The 18,754-nt window shown below is 41.0% G+C and overlaps 1 protein-coding gene across 4 annotated transcripts in view; it reads right to left on the bottom strand.

Moving 5' to 3' along the window:
* Positions 1 to 18,754, bottom strand: part of PKIA (cAMP-dependent protein kinase inhibitor alpha) — a 136,184-nt gene that overhangs the window by 48,189 nt on the left and 69,241 nt on the right. Inside the window, exon 1 of one of the 4 annotated variants that reach the window (XM_053715148.1) lies at positions 751 to 893. The exons of 2 other annotated variants lie outside the window; for them this stretch is intronic. The gene's annotated coding sequence lies outside the window, so the exon portion shown is untranslated. Of the gene's footprint in view, positions 1 to 750; positions 894 to 18,754 lie in introns of those variants that run through there. One more of the 4 variants, XM_053715149.1, reaches the window with a different exon arrangement.

Genomic DNA, 18,754 nt, shown 5'->3' with positions numbered 1-18,754 from the left:
CAAATCTCATGAGCATCTTGCATGACAGATGATTTTACATTTTATACTAAGCCTAAAGAAATGCTTATGTTGTGCTATTATAACATTGTGTTTATATTTGTTGTATTAGCAATAGTAAATATGAGTACTGCTATAAACAAATGCTTTGACCCAATTGTAGTTTTCCAAAACCGTGATAATTTGAAGAAATCGAGCATAGCATAAAAATACATTTATTTTTCTTATTAGTACTCACTCAAATCATTATTTTTTTTTGGTGAGGTAGTTCTATAAATATACATGCAGCCAGAAATGCAATGTCATTACAATAACAGCAAAAACTTGTTCCATGTAAATTGTCATAGCTCTATGTCCATAAGAGAAAACTTCCATAGTTGTATTAAATAACAAATACAGATTATATTTAAACAAAAAGCAATATTTATAGGAATAAAACAATTATGTAAACTCATAGACGATAGATAGATTAAATATAGATACAACATATTTTTTTTAAGTTGTGTACAGTATTTAGGTTTTGGACTACATGTGTTTATACATGTTTTTATCTATAAAAATATCATTTTTGTCAAAGAAACAAATTCTAAAATTAATAGACATTAAATTACTATGTTGCTGTCTGTCCGTAAGCAACAGATATGAATAGTAACAGGTTTTAGGCTAAATGCCATCAAGCATGTGAATGTAAAACTATGAATTTTCGAAACTATTTAGCAGAATATGACAAAACAATCAAAGTATAATACTTACTTTTTGTCTTTGTTAAGTGTAATTTTCTCTAGTGAGGTTTTTAGAATGAATATTTACATATCAAGCCTTTCCGTTTGCTCCATTTTGGTGTGATGCTATTTTTGGGCTGCTATATCATCACTGTGCCTGTGACAGCTGTCTCTGGAAGTGGAGTCTGCCCAGTTGCATAGAGCAAGTCAAGAATATCAACTACAACCAGACCATTTACTTTTTCCCATGTTACTCATTTGGCAAAAAACAAAACTCATATATTTTTAGATGGTTAAAATATAAGGGTTCCTTCATGGCTGTGGTTAACAAAAGAAATCAAGAAATCTCAGAGGTTAAAAAAATATTACTGACACTTAATAATATTTAAAATACTCTTAGGATAATTAAATATCTTATTTTTAAACAACTGAGTCATAAAAAAACATTCTTCCTAATCCATGAACATAAAATAAATTTTTTCACCAAATGTTCTGTCCCTGCGCTCTGTTTATAAAAGTAATAATACATAAATATACATTCAGGGCAAGATTACAAGTTGCACGTTATGAGTTTTCCATGTGCGATATGGTCTTTTCGCAATCAGTTTCCATTGTGCAGCTATTACAAGTTTTAAAATTTGCGATTGCGCGTGCATTCGCCTTTTATTCAACAATCCTTTCCGCACACTAAGAGCTGTAGTTAACAGTGTTGCGCAACATAAAAGTTTCACAAAACACTTAAAAAAAACAGTACAAAGTACAGTTACACTCATATTAACACTGTCTAATAAAAATTATTATAAACATATATTACACACAAAATATATAATGGCTCAAAGATAAGAGATTGCGGGTGTTAGAAAAAAAACAGCAGACAAAGGGATTTTACATTGACATACATACACATACATTGAGTAATATGCATTTATATGTATAGAGATATGTTTAACTATGAAGAAAATGAAAAGATTTTATACTACAATCTTATGCATATTAAACAATATCTCGGAGGAATTTTCAGAGATATTTGCATATAGATCTCAAGATATCTAGACATATATATATTCATATCCATATCTCGCTATAAATAGATATATCAGTCCAAAAATCATCTCATATATAGAGAAATATTTATTTATAAATAAATAGAACATATTCCGTTAAGAAAACATTTTTCGCAATATAAAAATATTCATATTTTCATGTAAACTTTTCAAGGAGAATACGTCAAGGGCTTTGCACAACATAGGGTTTTTGTGTTTTTTGTTTTTTTTTCTATTTGTCTTCTCCATTGACTTCTATGGCGAATACTTAAAGTTATTTTGCATCTTCTAATAGCTTTTGTTTATGCAACGGATTTGCATAATAGCTGTTGTTTATGCAACGGATTTGCCGCAAGACTTGTAATCTTGCCCTTAGTTTGTAAAAGTAGATATTGTTGTTCAGGTCACTCATACTATGTCAGGGTTTTTCCCTGTTTTGTTTGCCATGTGCTGCTGGCAACCATTTTACTCACCTCTCTTGCTGACTCTGGTGCATACTGTGTGATGCTGCTCATTTCCTGCACTTCCTTTTATGGCCAGACTGGTGTACATCATCAGTGTGAGACAGGATGCAGTCTCAGAATTTTGATGTCATTACTTATTTAAAGGGCCTCTGTTAAGTATGCTTTGCCCTTGCGTTGTCTCAGACCTGTTTGTGAGAGCTCCTGTGTATTACCTGGCTGTCTGACATCCCTCCTGGTTCCTGATCCCTGGCTTATTCCTGACTCTGTTGTTCTCCTTGTTCCTGATTCCGGCCCATCTGACTACTCGTTTTGGCTCCTGACTCGGCTCATCTGACTATTCACTTTGGCTCCTGACTCGGCTCGTCTGACTACCAGCTCTGGTTTTGATTCCTGGCTTGTTATTTGACTTGTGGACTTTTTATTATTTTTTGCTATTAATAAAGGTGTGATTATTTTTGCACTTCTCGTCTTAGTCTGATTCCTGGCATCCTGATGAATCCTGATGGTGCTAATAATCCACCTTTACCTGCCATAATTTCCAGGATGGATGAACAGGATCACCACTTGGATCAATTTGCACTAGCCCTGCAAACCCTGCTGACTCGCACTGCACATTTGGACCAAAGTGTTCCACAAGTTATGGCTGCTCCTGTTTCTGCTGCTGCACCTAGTCCTACCAGGAGCATGTCCAGTTCTGCACTTCTACCTCAGCGATATGGAGGTGATCATAATCAGTGCAGAGCTATATGGAGGCGATCCTAAATTTAATCAGAGGCGATCCTAACCTCAGGCGTTTCCCTCTGACAACGTGAGATTTCTCATCTCGTTACTCTCTGACATAGCTCTTGTCTGGGCTAATCCCTTGTGGGAGACTAATAAACCTGTGATTTCAAATTACCTTGAATTTGTCGCCTCCTTTTCGAAGGGTATTTGATGTTCCAGATTGCTCCTCCTCTGCTGCTAAACGACTCATGTCCATTCAGCAAGGTACAAGATCTGTTGCTCAGTATGCCATTGAGTTCCGTACGCTTGCCGCAGAGGTAGTTTGGAACAATGAAGCCCTTGTTACTGCCTTCTTTCATGGGCTCTCTGATGCGATTAAAGGCTAAGTTGTTGCCAGAGATTTACCAGAGGATCTTGAGGCATTGGTGTCTTTTTTGATCCTAATTGACATCAGACTCAGAGAGAGGCCCTCTTTTAAGGAGCTCTTGCGGAAGCCTCCTTTTCCGTTGTCTCCTATGCGTTCGTTCCCGCCCATGCCTCCCTCTACTCCCATGCCTCCTGGTCCCAAGTCACCAGGTACTGCTGAGCCGATGCATTTGGGATTCACGCTTCTCTCCGCAGCGGAGAGGGCCTTTAGGAGGAGGGAGGGGCTCTGCCTCTATTGTAAGTTACAGGGCCACCTTTTGAAGTCTTATCCTACACGGCCGGGAAACGCTCACACCGAAGGTCCTGTCTGGGGCAGACCTTGGGTGGTTTATCCTCGTCCCCGGAACCGCTAAAGGAGAAACATTTGTTCCCGGTTGTCCTTTCCTGGGTGGACTCCTCCATAGTCACCCAGGCACTTGTTGCTGTGGGCTATTTCATTGACAGTGCTTTTGTATCAAAGCACTCTATTCCTATTTTGCCTTGGTCCATTCTGCTTGCTATTGAGGCCATTGATGGCAGGCCCTTTCAGCTCGCACTCGTTACTCACGAAACTGTTCCGCTATCCATGGCTGTTGGGGCTCTCCATTTTGAAACCCTCCAGTTTCAGGTGATAAACTCTCCACATTTTCCAGTCTCGACTGGCGCAGGTCCAAAATGTTGTCGTGGTCTCCGCAATGTATTTCCACTTGTCTTCGGAAACCAGTTAAAGTCTTGTGCACTTCTTCAGTATCTCAATTGCCAGAGGAGTACAGAGAGTTCCTAGATGTTTTTGACAAGGTGCATGCCGGTACGTTGCCTCCTCACCGGTCTTACGATTGTGCCATAGACCTGCAACCCGGAGCCATTCCTCCTCTGGGCCGGGTTTACCCTCTGTCTGTTGCGGAGAGTTGTGCTATGGAGGGTATGTTGCCGATGCTCTGTCACGGGGATCATCCGCAAATCCTGCTCTCCTGCAGGGGCTGGCTTCTTCTTTGTGAAGAAAAAGGGTGGTGAGTTAAGACCATGCATCGATTATAGGGGTCTTAATCGTCTTAGCATTAAGAATACTTACCCTATTCCGCTCATTACAGAACTCTTTGACCGCCTCAAGGGAGCTACAGTCTTTACTAAATTTGATTTGAGAGGTGCGTACAATCTCATTAGGATCAAGGAGGGCCACAAATGGAAAACAGCATTTAACACCAGGAGCGGGCATTATGAGTATTCTTGTAATGCCCTTTGGCCTATGTAATTCTCCTGCTGTTTTCCAGGAATTTATTAATGATGTCCTACGAGATATGTTGCAACAGTGTGTTGTGGTGTACTTGGACGACATCCACATACACTCACCCACACTTGAGGCTCATCGTTCTGATGTTGCATGGGTTCTTCAGAGACTACGTGAGAACGGCCTGTTTTGTAAACTCGAGAAATGTGAGTTCCATCAGACTCAAGTAACCTTCCTAGGTTATGTTATCTCCATTGCAGGGTTCTCCGTGGATCCTGACAAGTTATTTCCAGTTCTACAGTGGCCTCGCCCAGTTGGTCTTCGGTCTATTCAACGTTTTTTGGGGTTCGCCAATTACTATAGAAAGTTTATAAAAAAACGTTTCTTCCTTGGTCAAACCTATCACCGACATGACCGTAAAGAGAATGATACACTCCATTGGTCACCTACTGCCATTAAGGCTTTTGATAGTCTTAAGACTGCCTTTGCTGCCGCTCCAGTTCTGGCTCATCCTAACCCTGTCCTGCCTTTCGTTCTTGAGGTCGATGCGTCTGAGACTGGAGTAGGTACCCTGTTTCAACGTCCTACGCCTGGCGGTTCCTTGCATCCGTGTGGTTTCTTCTCTAAGAAATTGTCTCCAGGGGAGTGCAATATTATGAAATTGGCGACAGGGAATTACTGGCCATAATTTTGGCACTCAAGGAATGGAGGCATCTACTCGAGGGTACTAGCGTGCCAGTGCTCATTCTTACTGACCACAAGAATTTAACTTATCCATCTGAAGCAAAAAGTTTGTCGCCCCGACAGGCCAGATGGCGCTATTTTTGTCTCTGTTTAATTATGTGGTCTCCTACCTGCCTGGTAGTAAGAATGTTAGGGCTGATGCCCTCTCTCGACAATTTTCGCCTCTGTCCATGGAGGAGTCTGTACCTACTCCAGTTATACCTCCTGACCATATTTTGGCTACCATATGTACTAATTTGACTTCTCCCTTGGGGGAGGAGATCCTGGCTGCACAAACCAATGCACCTCCTGAGAAACCTAGTGGTAGGTGTTTTGTTCCTGAGAATCTGCAAACTAAACTTTTGCACACTTACCACTATCCTAAAGCCGCAGGTCACCCAGTTAAGAACCAAATGATTTGGTCTGTCACTCGACATTTCTGGTGGCCAGGTCTTCATTCTGTTGCTGCATGTTGCCTCCTGCTCAGTTTGTGCACAGAATAAGACTCCTCAACGTCTTCCTGTGGGTCTTCTTCAACCTATTGCTAATGGTGAGCATCATTGGACACATCTTTCCATGGACTTCATTGTCGAGCTCCCTGTTTCCAATGGCAATACAGTTATCCTTATGGTGGTTGACCGTTTTTCTAAAATGTCACATTGCATTCCCTTAAAGAAGTTGCCTACCGCTCAGGAGCTTGCTTCAATTTTTGCCCGGGAGGTCTTCCGTTTACATGGGTTACCCAAGGAGATAGTGTCAGACCGGGGTAGCCAGTTTGTCTCCAGATTTTGGCGTTCCTTTTGTGCTCAAATGGGAATCCAGCTTCTAATCAAGCTCTGGAACAGTTGCTATGTCTCAGATCACCACAATAATTGGTCTGAACTGTTACCTTGGGCAGAGTTTTCTCGTAATAGAGCTATTAATGCTTCCTCCAAGTTATCCCCATTCATGGCAAATTATGGGTTTCAACCATCCTTGTTGCCCAATTCATTAATGTCTCAGGGTATTCCGGCTTTGGAGGAGCATCCTAGCAAAGTCCGTTCCACGTGGGTGCAGATTCAGGATTGCCTTCATCATTCTATGCAGCGCCAAAAGTTCCAGGCTGATCGTAGGCATCTGCCCGCACCTTCCTACCAGGTTGGTGAGAGAGTTTGGCTGTCCTCCCACAACTTGAACCTTCATGTGCCCTCCAATAAACTGGCTCCCCGTTATGTTGGTCCTTTTCGAATACTCTGACGGGTCAATCCTGTGGCCTATGCTCTTGACCTTCCTCCTGCAATGTGCATCTCCAATGTTTTTCATGTCTCCCTCTTGAAACCATTGGTTTGTAATCGGTTTACCACTGTGTTGCCTCGTCTTCGTCCTATCTTTGGTTACTACCATGAGGATTATGAGGTCAGCAGCATTATTGACTCTCGTATGTCCAGGGGCCGAGTACAGTATTTGGTTCACTGGAGGGGCTACGGTCTGGAGGAGCATTCATGGGTTCCCTCTGATGTTCATGCTCCCGCCCTCCTCCGTGCCTTCCATGCCCGTTTCCCCAATAAGCATTTTGTCCTCCCGCGGGGGAGGGGTCGTTGAGGGGAGGGTACTGTCAGGGTTTTTTCCTTTTTTGTTTGCCATGTGCTGCTGGAAGCCATTTTACTCACCTCTCTTGCTGACTCTGGTGCATACTGTGTGATGCTGCTCATTTCCTGCACTTCCTTTTATAATAAACAAGTCCTGAAGGACAAAAAAACGAGAGGCGCTCTTTGTGCAGCAAGTTCTATGCAGACACTAATGACAGAACGATGATGATCATATACTCACAAAGGGAATTGCACATCCAGTGCAATATTAGACAAGTCGAAACTTCAGTGCTGTTCGGCTGACTCTCCAAGGCTATGTATGCTGTAACCAAGGTGAGGCTCCCGACAACCAGCTGCTTCCGGTATCAAGTCTCAATCAAGGATGCCAACAAAATCACTCGCATATGTATGGTCCCAAATAGTGTGAATCCAACCAGGCGGATTGCCCCAACAAGGGAGTATGGGAATTTACGAAGTCCAATGCAAGGATAAAAGTATAAAACACTTTATTTAAAACAATTAAAATTGTTGCTTAGCAACGCGTTTCTCGGCTGAGTGCCGTTTCATCAGGCTGTATGTTTGTTATGATACCTTGCTCTATTTGTACCCCCTATGACCAATCAAACGTTAGAGAATTCCCACACCTCCCATCATGACGTGTGCATTAAATCCAATCACATTGTAAAATGGTGACACACCTCTCCAGACTACAAATCAATATTTGAGCTGCGGTGAACATAACTCCCATTATACATGCATGCAAACTCAGCTGAGAAACGCGTTGCTTAGCAACAATTTTAATTGTTTTAAATAAAGTGTTTTATACTTTTATCCTTCGTATGAACTTCGTATATTCCCATACTCCCTTGTTGGGGCAATCCACCTGGTTGGATTCACACTATTTGGGACCATACATATGTGAGTGGTTTTGTTGGCATCCTTGATTGAGACTTGATACCGGAAGCAGCTGGTTCTCGGGAGCCTCACCTTGGTTACAGCGTACATAGCCTTGGAGAGTCAGCCGAACAGCTCTGAAGTTTCGGCTTGTCTAATATTGCACTGGATGTGCAATTCCCTTTGTGAGTATATGATCATCATCGTTCTGTCATTAGTGTCTGCATAGAACTTGCTGCACAAAGAGCGCCTCTCGTTTTTTTCTTTCTTTCAGGACTTGTTTATTATCACCATCCTATTGGAGAGAGCTGCCCACTGTTGCTACACATCTGACCATTTATGTTTGGACTAATTCATTTATGGACAAACACAATTGTGGATTAATATATGTATAGTTACTTTTTGCTGGGTTATCATTACAATCATAGCAATATACTGAGTTACTATTTTATTTTTTAATATATTTTGTATTTTATCATTTTATTTGACAAATCATAATATTTAATATTATATTCAATTAACTAGATAGCATCTGGTTATACACTACCCTTCCCCCCCTCCTTTTCTGGCGCACCTCCTTATCAGATACACTCACTTGTCAAAGTTTGCTGTCTAGTGGTTTTTACTTCCTTTTATGGCCAGACTGGTGTACATCTTCAGTGTGAGACAGGATGCAGTCTCAGAATTGTGATGTCATCTCTTATTATTTAAAGGACCTCTGTTCAGTATGCTTTGCCCTTGCATTGTCTCAGACCTGTTTGTGAGAGCTCCTGTGTATTACCTGGCTGTCTGACGTCCCTCCTGGTTCCTGATCCCTGGCTTGTTCCTGACTCTGTTGTTCTCCTTGTTCCTGATTCCGGCTCATCTGACTACTCGCTTTGGCTCCTGACTCGGCTCGTCTGACTATTCGCTTTGGCTCCTGACTAGGCTTGTCTGACTACCAGCTCTGGTTTTGATTCCTGGCTTGTTATTTGACTTGTGGACTTTTTATAATTTTTTGCTATTAATAAAGGTGTGATTATTTTTGCACTTCTCGTCTTAGTCTGATTCCTGGCATCCTGACATACTAAAAGTACAAGTTAGCCAAATAATTGTCTGCAAAATAAAAGCAACCTACAATGTGTTTCTAAGGTTATTTAATGCACATTTACTTCGAGGTTTATTATTGGTTATTATTTTATTTATTGTTTGTGGACAATTTTTTCATAAGATCTTACCAAAGTTATAAATTGTATTTTGATTTCTTACATTCAGTGCTGTAGGAGCTTTACCAAATTTGCCAATTTTAATATTTGACATTTTGTGGGAAATCTTTTGAAGGTACTTTAAACTACCGGATATAATTACTATATCATGGTTACTAGTACTTTATTATTGTTTATTCCTCCAGTGCCTGCAGAATTATTCAAAGCTACTATTTTAAGCACTTACAGGTGCCAATTGGTGAAGCTCTTCATCTTCATACAGGACAGCTTCATCTTGCAGCTTAGGTATTCCTGTACTGTGACAGAAACAGTGTGCGATTGCTGGCCCTTTAACAGCTGCATCATATCATGCTTTTTGGGTTAGTGTGTGTGTAATGAAGACATTTACATTTCAGTAGTGACTGCATTGTTTCATATTGTTCTGGAGTTTTGTTTTTCTTTGTTTTTTTAGTATTTTAAAGAAGTTGCCTACCGCTCAGGAGCTTGCTTCAATTTTTGCCCGGGAGGTCTTCCGTTTACATGGGTTACCCAAGGAGATAGTGTCAGACCGGGTTAGCCAGTTTGTCTCCAGATTTTGGCGTTCCTTTTGTGCTCAAATGGGAATCCAGCTTCTAATCAAGCTCTGGAACAGTTGCTATGTCTCAGATCACCACAATAATTGGTCTGAACTGTTACCTTGGGCAGAGTTTTCTCGTAATAGTGCTATTAATGCTTCCTCCAAGTTATCCCCATTCATGGCGAATTATGGGTTTCAACCATCCTTGTTGCCCAATTCATTCATGTCTCAGGGTATTCCGGCTTTGGAGGAGCATCCTAGGAAAGTCCGTTCCACGTGGGTGCAGATTCAGGATTGCCTTCATCATTCTATGCAGCGCCAAAAGTTCCAGGCTGATCGTAGGCATCTGCCCGCACCTTCCTACCAGGTTGGTGAGAGAGTTTGGCTGTCCTCCCACAACTTGAACCTTCATGTGCCCTCCAATAAACTGGCTCCCCGTTATGTTGGTCCTTTTCGAATACTCTGACGGGTCAATCCTGTGGCCTATGCTCTTGACCTTCCTCCTGCAATGCGCATCTCCAATGTTTTTCATGTCTCCCTCTTGAAACCATTGGTTTGTAATCGGTTTACCACTGTGTTGCCTCGTCTCCGTCCTATCTTTGGTTACTACCATGAGGATTATGAGGTCAGCAGCATTATTGACTCTTGTATGTCCAGGGGCCGAGTACAGTATTTGGTTCACTGGAGGGGCTACGGTCCGGAGAAGCGTTCATGGGTTCCCTCTGATGTTCATGCTCCCGCCCTCCTCCGTGCCTTCCATGCCCGTTTCCCCAATAAGCCTTTTGTCCTCCCGCGGGGGAGGTGTCGTTGAGGGGAGGGTACTGTCAGGGGTTTTTCCCTGTTTTGTTTGCCATGTGCTGCTGGAAGCCATTTTACTCACCTCTCTTGCTGACTCTGGTGCATACTGTGTGATGCTGCTCATTTCCTGCACTTCCTTTTATAATAAACAAGTCCTGAAGGACAAAAAAACGAGAGGCGCTCTTTGTGCAGCATGTTCTATGCAGACACTAATGACAGAACGATGATGATTATATACTCACAAAGGGAATTGCACATCCAGTGCAATATTAGACAAGTCGAAACTTCAGAGCCTTCGGCTGACTCTCCAAGGCTATGTATGCTGTAACCAGGGTGAGGCTCCCGACAACCAGCTGCTTCCGGTATCAAGTCTCAATCAAGGATGCCAACAAAACCACTCGCATATGTATGGTCCCAAATAGTGTGAATCCAACCAGGCGGATTGCCCCAACAAGGGAGTATGGGAATTTACGAAGTCCAGAGCAAGGATAAAAGTATAAAACACTTTATTTAAAACAATTAAAATTGTTGCTTAACAACGCGTTTCTCGGCTGAGTGCCGTTTCATCAGGCTGTATGTTTGTTATGATACCTTGCTCTATTTGTACCCCCTATGACCAATCAAACGTTAGAGAATTCCCACACCTCCCATCATGACGTGTGCATTAAATCCAATCACATTGTAAAATGGTGACACACCTCTCCAGACTACAAATCAATATTTGAGCTGCGGTGAACATAACTCCCATTATACATGCATGCGAACTCAGCCGAGAAACGCGTTGTTAAGCAACAATTTTAATTGTTTTAAATAAAGTGTTTTATACTTTTATCCTTCGTATGAACTTCGTATATTCCCATACTCCCTTGTTGGGGCAATCCGCCTGGTTGGATTCACACTATTTGGGACCATACATATGTGAGTGGTTTTGTTGGCATCCTTGATTGAGACTTGATACCGGAAGCAGCTGGTTCTCGGGAGCCTCACCTTGGTTACAGCGTACATAGCCTTGGAGAGTCAGCCGAACAGCTCTGAAGTTTCGGCTTGTCTAATATTGCACTGGATGTGCAATTCCCTTTGTGAGTATATGATCATCATCGTTCTGTCATTAGTGTCTGCATAGAACTTGCTGCACAAAGAGCGCCTCTCGTTTTTTTCTTTCTTTCAGGACTTGTTTATTATCACCATCCTATTGGAGAGAGCTGCCCACTGTTGCTACACATCTGACCATTTATGTTTGGACTAATTCATTTATGGACAAACACAATTGTGGATTAATATATGTATAGTTACTTTTTGCTGGGTTATCATTACAATCATAGCAATATACTGAGTTACTATTTTATTTTTTAATATATTTTGTATTTTATCATTTTATTTGACAGATCATAATATTTAATATTATATTCAATTAACTAGATAGCATCTGGTTATACACTACCCTCCCCCCCCCTCCTTTTCTGGCGCACCTCCTTATCAGACACACTCACTTGTCAAAGTTTGCTGTCTAGTGGTTTTTACTTCCTTTTATGGCCAGACTGGTGTACATCATCAGTGTGAGACAGGATGCAGTCTCAGAATTGTGATGTCATCACTTATTATTTAAAGGACCTCTGTTCAGTATGCTTTGCCCTTGCATTGTCTCAGACCTGTTTGTGAGAGCTCCTGTGTATTACCTGGCTGTCTGACGTTCCTCCTGGTTCCTGATCCCTGGCTTGTTCCTGACTCTGTTGTTCTCCTTGTTCCTGATTCCGGCTCATCTGACTACTCGCTTTGGCTCCTGACTCGGCTCGTCTGACTATTCGCTTTGGCTCCTGACTAGGCTTGTCTGACTACCAGCTCTGGTTTTGATTCCTGGCTTGTTATTTGACTTGTGGACTTTTTATAATTTTTTGCTATTAATAAAGGTGTGATTATTTTTGCACTTCTCGTCTTAGTCTGATTCCTGGCATCCTGACATACTAAAAGTACAAGTTAGCCAAATAATTGTCTGCAAAATAAAAGCAACCTACAATGTGTTTCTAAGGTTATTTAATGCACATTTACTTCGAGGTTTATTATTGGTTATTATTTATTTATTGTTTGTGAACAATTTTTTCATCAGATCTTACCAAAGTTATAAATTGTATTTTGATTTCTTACATTCAGTGCTGTAGGAGCTTTACCAAATTTGCCAATTTTAATATTTGACATTTTGTGGGAAATCTTTTGAAGGTACTTTAAACTACCGGATATAATTACTATATCATGGCTACTATTACTTTATTGTTTATTCCTCCAGTGCCTGCAGAATTATTCAAAGCTACTATTTTAAGTACTTACAGGTGCCAATTGGTGAAGCTCTTCATCTTCATACAGGGCAACATCATCTTGCAGCTTAGGTATTCCTGTACTGTGACAGAAACAGTGTGCGATTGCTGGCCCTTTAACAGCTGCATCATATCATGCTTTTTGGGTTAGTGTGTGTGTAATGAAGAAATTTACATTTCAGTAGTGACTGCATTGTTTCATATTGTTCTGGAGTTTTGTTTTTCTTTGTTTTTTTAGTATTTTTTATGTAACTTTTAAGCTGTTTTAAAAAAGTGCTGAAATGTTAAAGGGACAGTGTACACCAATTTTCATATAACTGCATTTAAGAGACACTAATAACAAGAAGAAAAAGCAGATACTGATCTAAATTGTAGTATAAAACCTTTTAAAAACTTTCTTAGAAGCTCCCAGTTTAGCACTACTGATGAGATTAGTCTGGGACACCCACTGAAAAGGGTAGGAAACCAAGAATAGCAGACACCCCTCCCCCTTTCCCTGCATCAGAAAAGACAGATAACACAAACAAGAGCCAGCAGAATTCTGCACTGTATACATCTGACACTGTGGGGCTTGGTTAGGAGTCTGAAGATCATCCCAATGTTATTAAAAAATGCTATACATTTTTATAAAAATACTCCCAGATAAGCTAAATAAATAGATAATCTACAAAATATTTATGCAATGAAGAATCTAGTGTACAATGTCCCTTTAAGCTCCTGCTCTCTATTGTGTGAACGAACCTGAAGAGCAGAAAAACAGCTATAAAACACCTGGCTTATATTGTAAATTAATAACATTTCTGTCATAGAGTGCATTATTACCCAAACTTTAAAGATGGTGGAACCCAGTATGAAGATGTTGAGCTTCCCCTACCAGCACCCAAGTGGTTAAAATAAGAGAATGGCTTTAAATAGAGCTTCAGAGATAGGGGAAACAAGTGGGGCACAACTAAAATAGGATAGTTACTACTTACTGAAATGACCCTTTAACCCCTTAGTGACCGAGGACGTGCAGGGTACGTCTGAAAAAAAAAGGCAGTTAACGCCTGACGACGTACCCTGCACGTCCTCGGCTAAAGTGAGTGCTGGAAGCGATCAAGATCGCTTCCAGGCACTATTACAGTACTGCAGGGATGCCTCGATGTCTGGGCATCCCTGCAGTGCTGTTACGGAGTGCCGGGACCGGAGCGATCACTCCCCCTTGAGTGATCACTTCCGGTTTTGCTCCACGTGGAGCCCGGCAGTGCAGCAGAGCATCGGAAGCGATCGGACACGCTTCCGATGCTCTGCTAGTGTGCTAAGTGCCTCGGTGGGTCGAGGCACTTAGTTAGTATATAAATAAAATAAAAAATGTAAAAAAAAAAATAATATATAAAATTAAAAAGCCCCACATATAGCGCCCCCCCCCCGCCCCCAAGAGGCTTCCAAAATGGCGATGCCCGGTGCATCATGGGGCATCTGGGGGTGTCCCTAGCCTGTCTCACCATAGGGGCAAGCTAGGGTCACCCAATCTGAGCCTTCTTAGAAAAAAAAAATAATAATAATAAAATACCCCATTTGTCTGATCATGTCAATATTTGTAAATATTGACTCTGATCAGTGTGGATCTCCCTCCCTCTCCTCACTTGCCATTTTGTTGGAGAAAGAGAGAGACCTGTATTTTAGCAGAGAGAGATTTATTTCTTTTATTTGTTAAAAAATTTAAAATCCAAAGGCTCTTTTCAGAGCCATTAACCCCTAGCTTGCCAGTGATCACTATAAATCACTGGCAGTAGCACAGCTGCACTTTTTTTGCTGTCTGTGCATTTTTTTAGGGGTTAATTTTTGTTGTTGTATTTTTTTTTAAAAACTCAAAGGCTCCTTTCAGAGCCATTTAGCTAATTTAATTTAATTTAAAGACTATTTAACCCCTAGCTTGCCAGTGATCGCTATACATCACTGGCATTAGCATAGCTGTACTTTTTTGCTGTCTGTGCATTTTTTAGGGGTTAATTTTTGTTGTTGTAATTTTTTAAAAACCTAAACGCTCCTTTCAGAGCCATTTAGCTAATTTAATTTAATTTAAATAGTATTTAACCCCTAGCTTGCCAGTGATCGCTATACATCACTGGCATTAGCATAGCTGTACTTTTTTGCTGTCTGTGAATTTTTTTTAGGGGTTAATTTGTGTTGTTGTAATTTTTTAAAAAACCAAAGGCTCCTTTCAGAGCCATTTAGCTAATTTAATTTAATTTAAAGAGTATTTAACCCCTAGCTTGCCAGTGATCGCTATAAATCACTGGCATTAGCATAGCTCTACATTTTTGCTGTCTGTGCATTTTTTTAGGGGTTAATTTTTGTTGTTGTAATTTTTTAAAAACCTAAACGCTCCTTTCAGAGCCATTTAGCTAATTTAATTTGATTTAAAGAGTATTTAACCCCTAGCTTGCCAGTGATCGCTATAAATCACTGGCATTAGCATAGCTGTACTTTTTTTTAAAAAAACCCAAAGGCCATTTAGTTAATTTAATTTAAAGAGTATTTAACCCCTAGCTTGCCAGTGATCACTATAAATCACTGGCATTAGCATAGCTGTACTTTTTTTAAAAAAAACCCAAAGGCCATTTAGTTAATTTAATTTAAAGAGTATTTAACCCCTAGCTTGCCAGTGATCGCTATAAATCACTGGCATTAGCATAGCTGTACTTTTTTTAAAAAAAACCCAAAGGCCATTTAGTTAATTAATTAATTTTGGTTTTCTGTGACAGATACAAAAATGTCACAGAAAAGATATAGTGTTGAGGAGGCGTATGCCATCCTTGCGTCAGAGTCAGATGCCTCTATGTCTGACTCAGACCCCAATTTTGACCCTGCCATATGCTCAGATACATCATTAGATGCAGTCTCAACTGATAGTGATGTATCTGTGGCTGCTAGCCCCCCTGCCAGCCCCCCTGCTAGCCCCCCTGCCAGCCCCCCTGCTAGAAGGAGGCGTGTTGCTGCCATTGCCGCTGAAGAGTGGGTAACGCCTCATCTCCAGAGGCCAGATATCCCACCCTTCACAGCAAATGCTGGCATAAATATAGATGTGGCAGGTTTTAGCCCCCAACAGTTTCTGGAGGTGTTTCTGGGTGATGATGTATTGGGGAACATTGTCGCCCAAACTAATTTATATGCCCATCAGTACCGTGCTGCAAAGCCTGAAACATATTTGGCAAAGCAGCAATGGGCCCCCATCAATGTGCCAGAATTTAAAAAATTCTGGGCATTGACTATGCTGATGGGCATCATAAAGAAACCCTCCGTTCGCTCCTACTGGAGCAGTAGCCCCATCTGCTCTACCCCCATTTTCTCCCAGAGTATGTCGAGGCAGAGATATGAAATGATTCTTCATTTCATGCACTTCAGCGACAACAGCCTGTGCCCCCCTAGGGAGCATCCCCAATTTGACAGGCTGTATAAAATCCGCCCCCTGATTACCCACTTTTCTGCCAGGTTTGCAGAGGCTTATACACCTGGAAGGAATATATGCGTTGATGAATCCCTGATGAAGTATAAGGGAAGGCTGGGATTCAAGCAGTATATTCCTTCCAAGCGCTCCAGGTATGGGGTAAAGGTGTATAAGCTCTGTGAGAGCGAGACTGGGTATACTCAGGCCTTCCGGGTGTATGAGGGAAAGGATAGCCACCTTGACCCTCCAGGTTGCCCAGAACATATGGGAACCACTGGCAAGATTGTCTGGGACCTGATATTACCCCTAATGAACAAAGGGTATCACTTGTACTTAGACAATTTTTATACAAGTGTCCTTTTGTTCAAGCTACTGTATTGCTTTGATACAGTAGCTTGCGGTACTATTAAAAAGAACCGCAAAGGTTTCCCAGGACAACTTGTACGCACCCGGCTACGAAGGGGGGAGACCTCTGCTCTGCGCCAAGAGGAGCTGTTGGCACTGAAGTACAGAGACAAGAAGGATGTATACCTTCTTACCACCATCCACACAGAGAGGACGGTGGCGGTCTCTGTACGTGGCAGAGCTGAGATCATAAGGAAGCCAGTGTGCATCAAATCTTATAACCGGCATATGGGTGGGGTTGATCTGGCAGATCAGCTGCTGCAGCCCTACCTAATTATGCGGAAGACAAGGGCCTGGTACAAAAAGGTTGCAATTTACCTAATGCAGATTGCAACCCACAACGCTTTTTTGTTGTTCAAAAAAGCAAACCCCGGAATGAAACTGACTTTTTTACAATTTCAGCTCCAGATCATTTCGGGGATTTTGTACCATGATGCACCTGCTCCCCGGGCGGTGATGGGAGAGAGCAGAGTTGGGGCTACTCATTTTATTTTTAAAATCCCCCCTACTGCCGCAAAGCAGAGACCACAAAAAAAATGCAGAGTCTGTACCAAGAGGGGGCAGAGAAGGGACACTGTATATCACTGTCCTGATTGCCCTGGACAGCCTGGACTCTGCATTGGGGACTGCTTCAAGCGGTACCATACAATGGTCAATTTTTAAAAAATAAATAAATTTGCTGTTATTTTTTTTTTGTTATGTTTACTGTTAAATTTTTTGTTATTTTTTTACTTTTAATGTGCCAGATTTTTACATTTCACTAATATATTTTTTTTTCTAAAATGGGGCTGTTCTTTTTTTTTTTTTTACAAAAACCCCTGTCAAACCTATGCATGGGGACATAGGTGTACTCAGGGTGCCTAGCAGAAAACAACCTGTAGTATTTTTTTTGCACTAACTTACAACAGTCTCTCCTAAATCATAGTCAAAAAGCAATGTGTGTGTAAAAATGAAAATTGAAAAAATGCCACCATACACTTTCTCCAATTTTTTTTAGCTAAAACAGTTACTTCAAATGCATCAAAGCACACCATATACAATACCTTGGGGTGTCAACATTTCAAAAATATGCACATTCATGGCAATAAATAAAAGTGGGGTTTACAATAGGCCCCAAACTAAAGATAGGCCTATCAGAAGAAATACTCTCACTTAATAACTAAAATCACAAGTCATAAAATTGTAACATAACCTTCCCAAAATCCTGGCAAACCTATGCATGGGGGGCATAGGTGTACTCAGGGTGCCTAGCAGAAAACAACCTGAAATATTTTTTTGCACTAACTTACAACAGTCTCTCCTAAATCATAGTCAAAAAGCAATGTGTGTGTAAAAATGAAAATTGAAAAAATGCCACCATACACTTTCTCCAATTTTTTTAGCTAAAACAGTTACTTCAAATGCATCAAAGCACACCATATACAATACCTTGGGGTGTCAACATTTCAAAAATATGCACATTCATGGAAACAAATAAATTGGGGTATATTAAAATACCCCCAAAAAGACAATAGGCAAAGAAAATATGTTAAATGTGAAAAAAAAATCACAAACGCATGTTGGACATTTGGCATTACACCCCCCGAACAAGCCAAGAAACTTATGCATAGGTGGTATCACTGTACTCAGGAGATGTTGGTGAACACATATTGGGGTCTTCTTTGGCAGTAACACATAACAGGAGCTGAGAATTCATGTCTAAAGTACAATGTGTGTGAAAAATAACACACAAAAAATGACTGCCTAATAGTTTGATAAAGAATTAGTGCATGGAAAGTGTTAAAATACCAGCATTTGAAATACCCTAGGGTGTCTACTTTTCAAAAATATATGGTTTGATGGGGGTAAATTACATTGGCCGGCTTCAGAAATGTCCTACATAGGACATGGGTGCATGGGATGTGAAAATTCCAAGTTGAAAAACTGGAATGCGCCCCCTAAAAATAAGGCCTTTTAGCCCCCAGAGAACCCAACACACCTATACATGGGTGGTATCACTGTACTCAGGAGATGTTGTTGAATACATATTGAGGTTTTTTTTGGTAGTAACACATAACAGGGACTGAGAATATATGCCTAAAGTACAATGTGTGTGAAAAATAATGCAAAAAAATGACTACCTAAAAGTTTGACAAAGACTAGTGGTTGAATTAGTGCATGGAAAGTGTTAAAATACCAGCATTTGAAATACCCTAGGGTGTCTACTTTTCAAAAATATATGGTTTGATGGGGGTAATTTACATTGGCCGGCTTCAGAAATGTCCCAAATAGGACATGGGTGCAT

This window comes from Bombina bombina, chromosome 5 (assembly GCF_027579735.1).
Source record: "Bombina bombina isolate aBomBom1 chromosome 5, aBomBom1.pri, whole genome shotgun sequence".
In the NCBI taxonomy this organism is placed as follows: Eukaryota; Metazoa; Chordata; class Amphibia; order Anura; family Bombinatoridae; genus Bombina; species Bombina bombina.
Note: the sequence above shows the minus strand (reverse complement) of the source record. Positions and strands in the feature narration are given on the sequence as shown.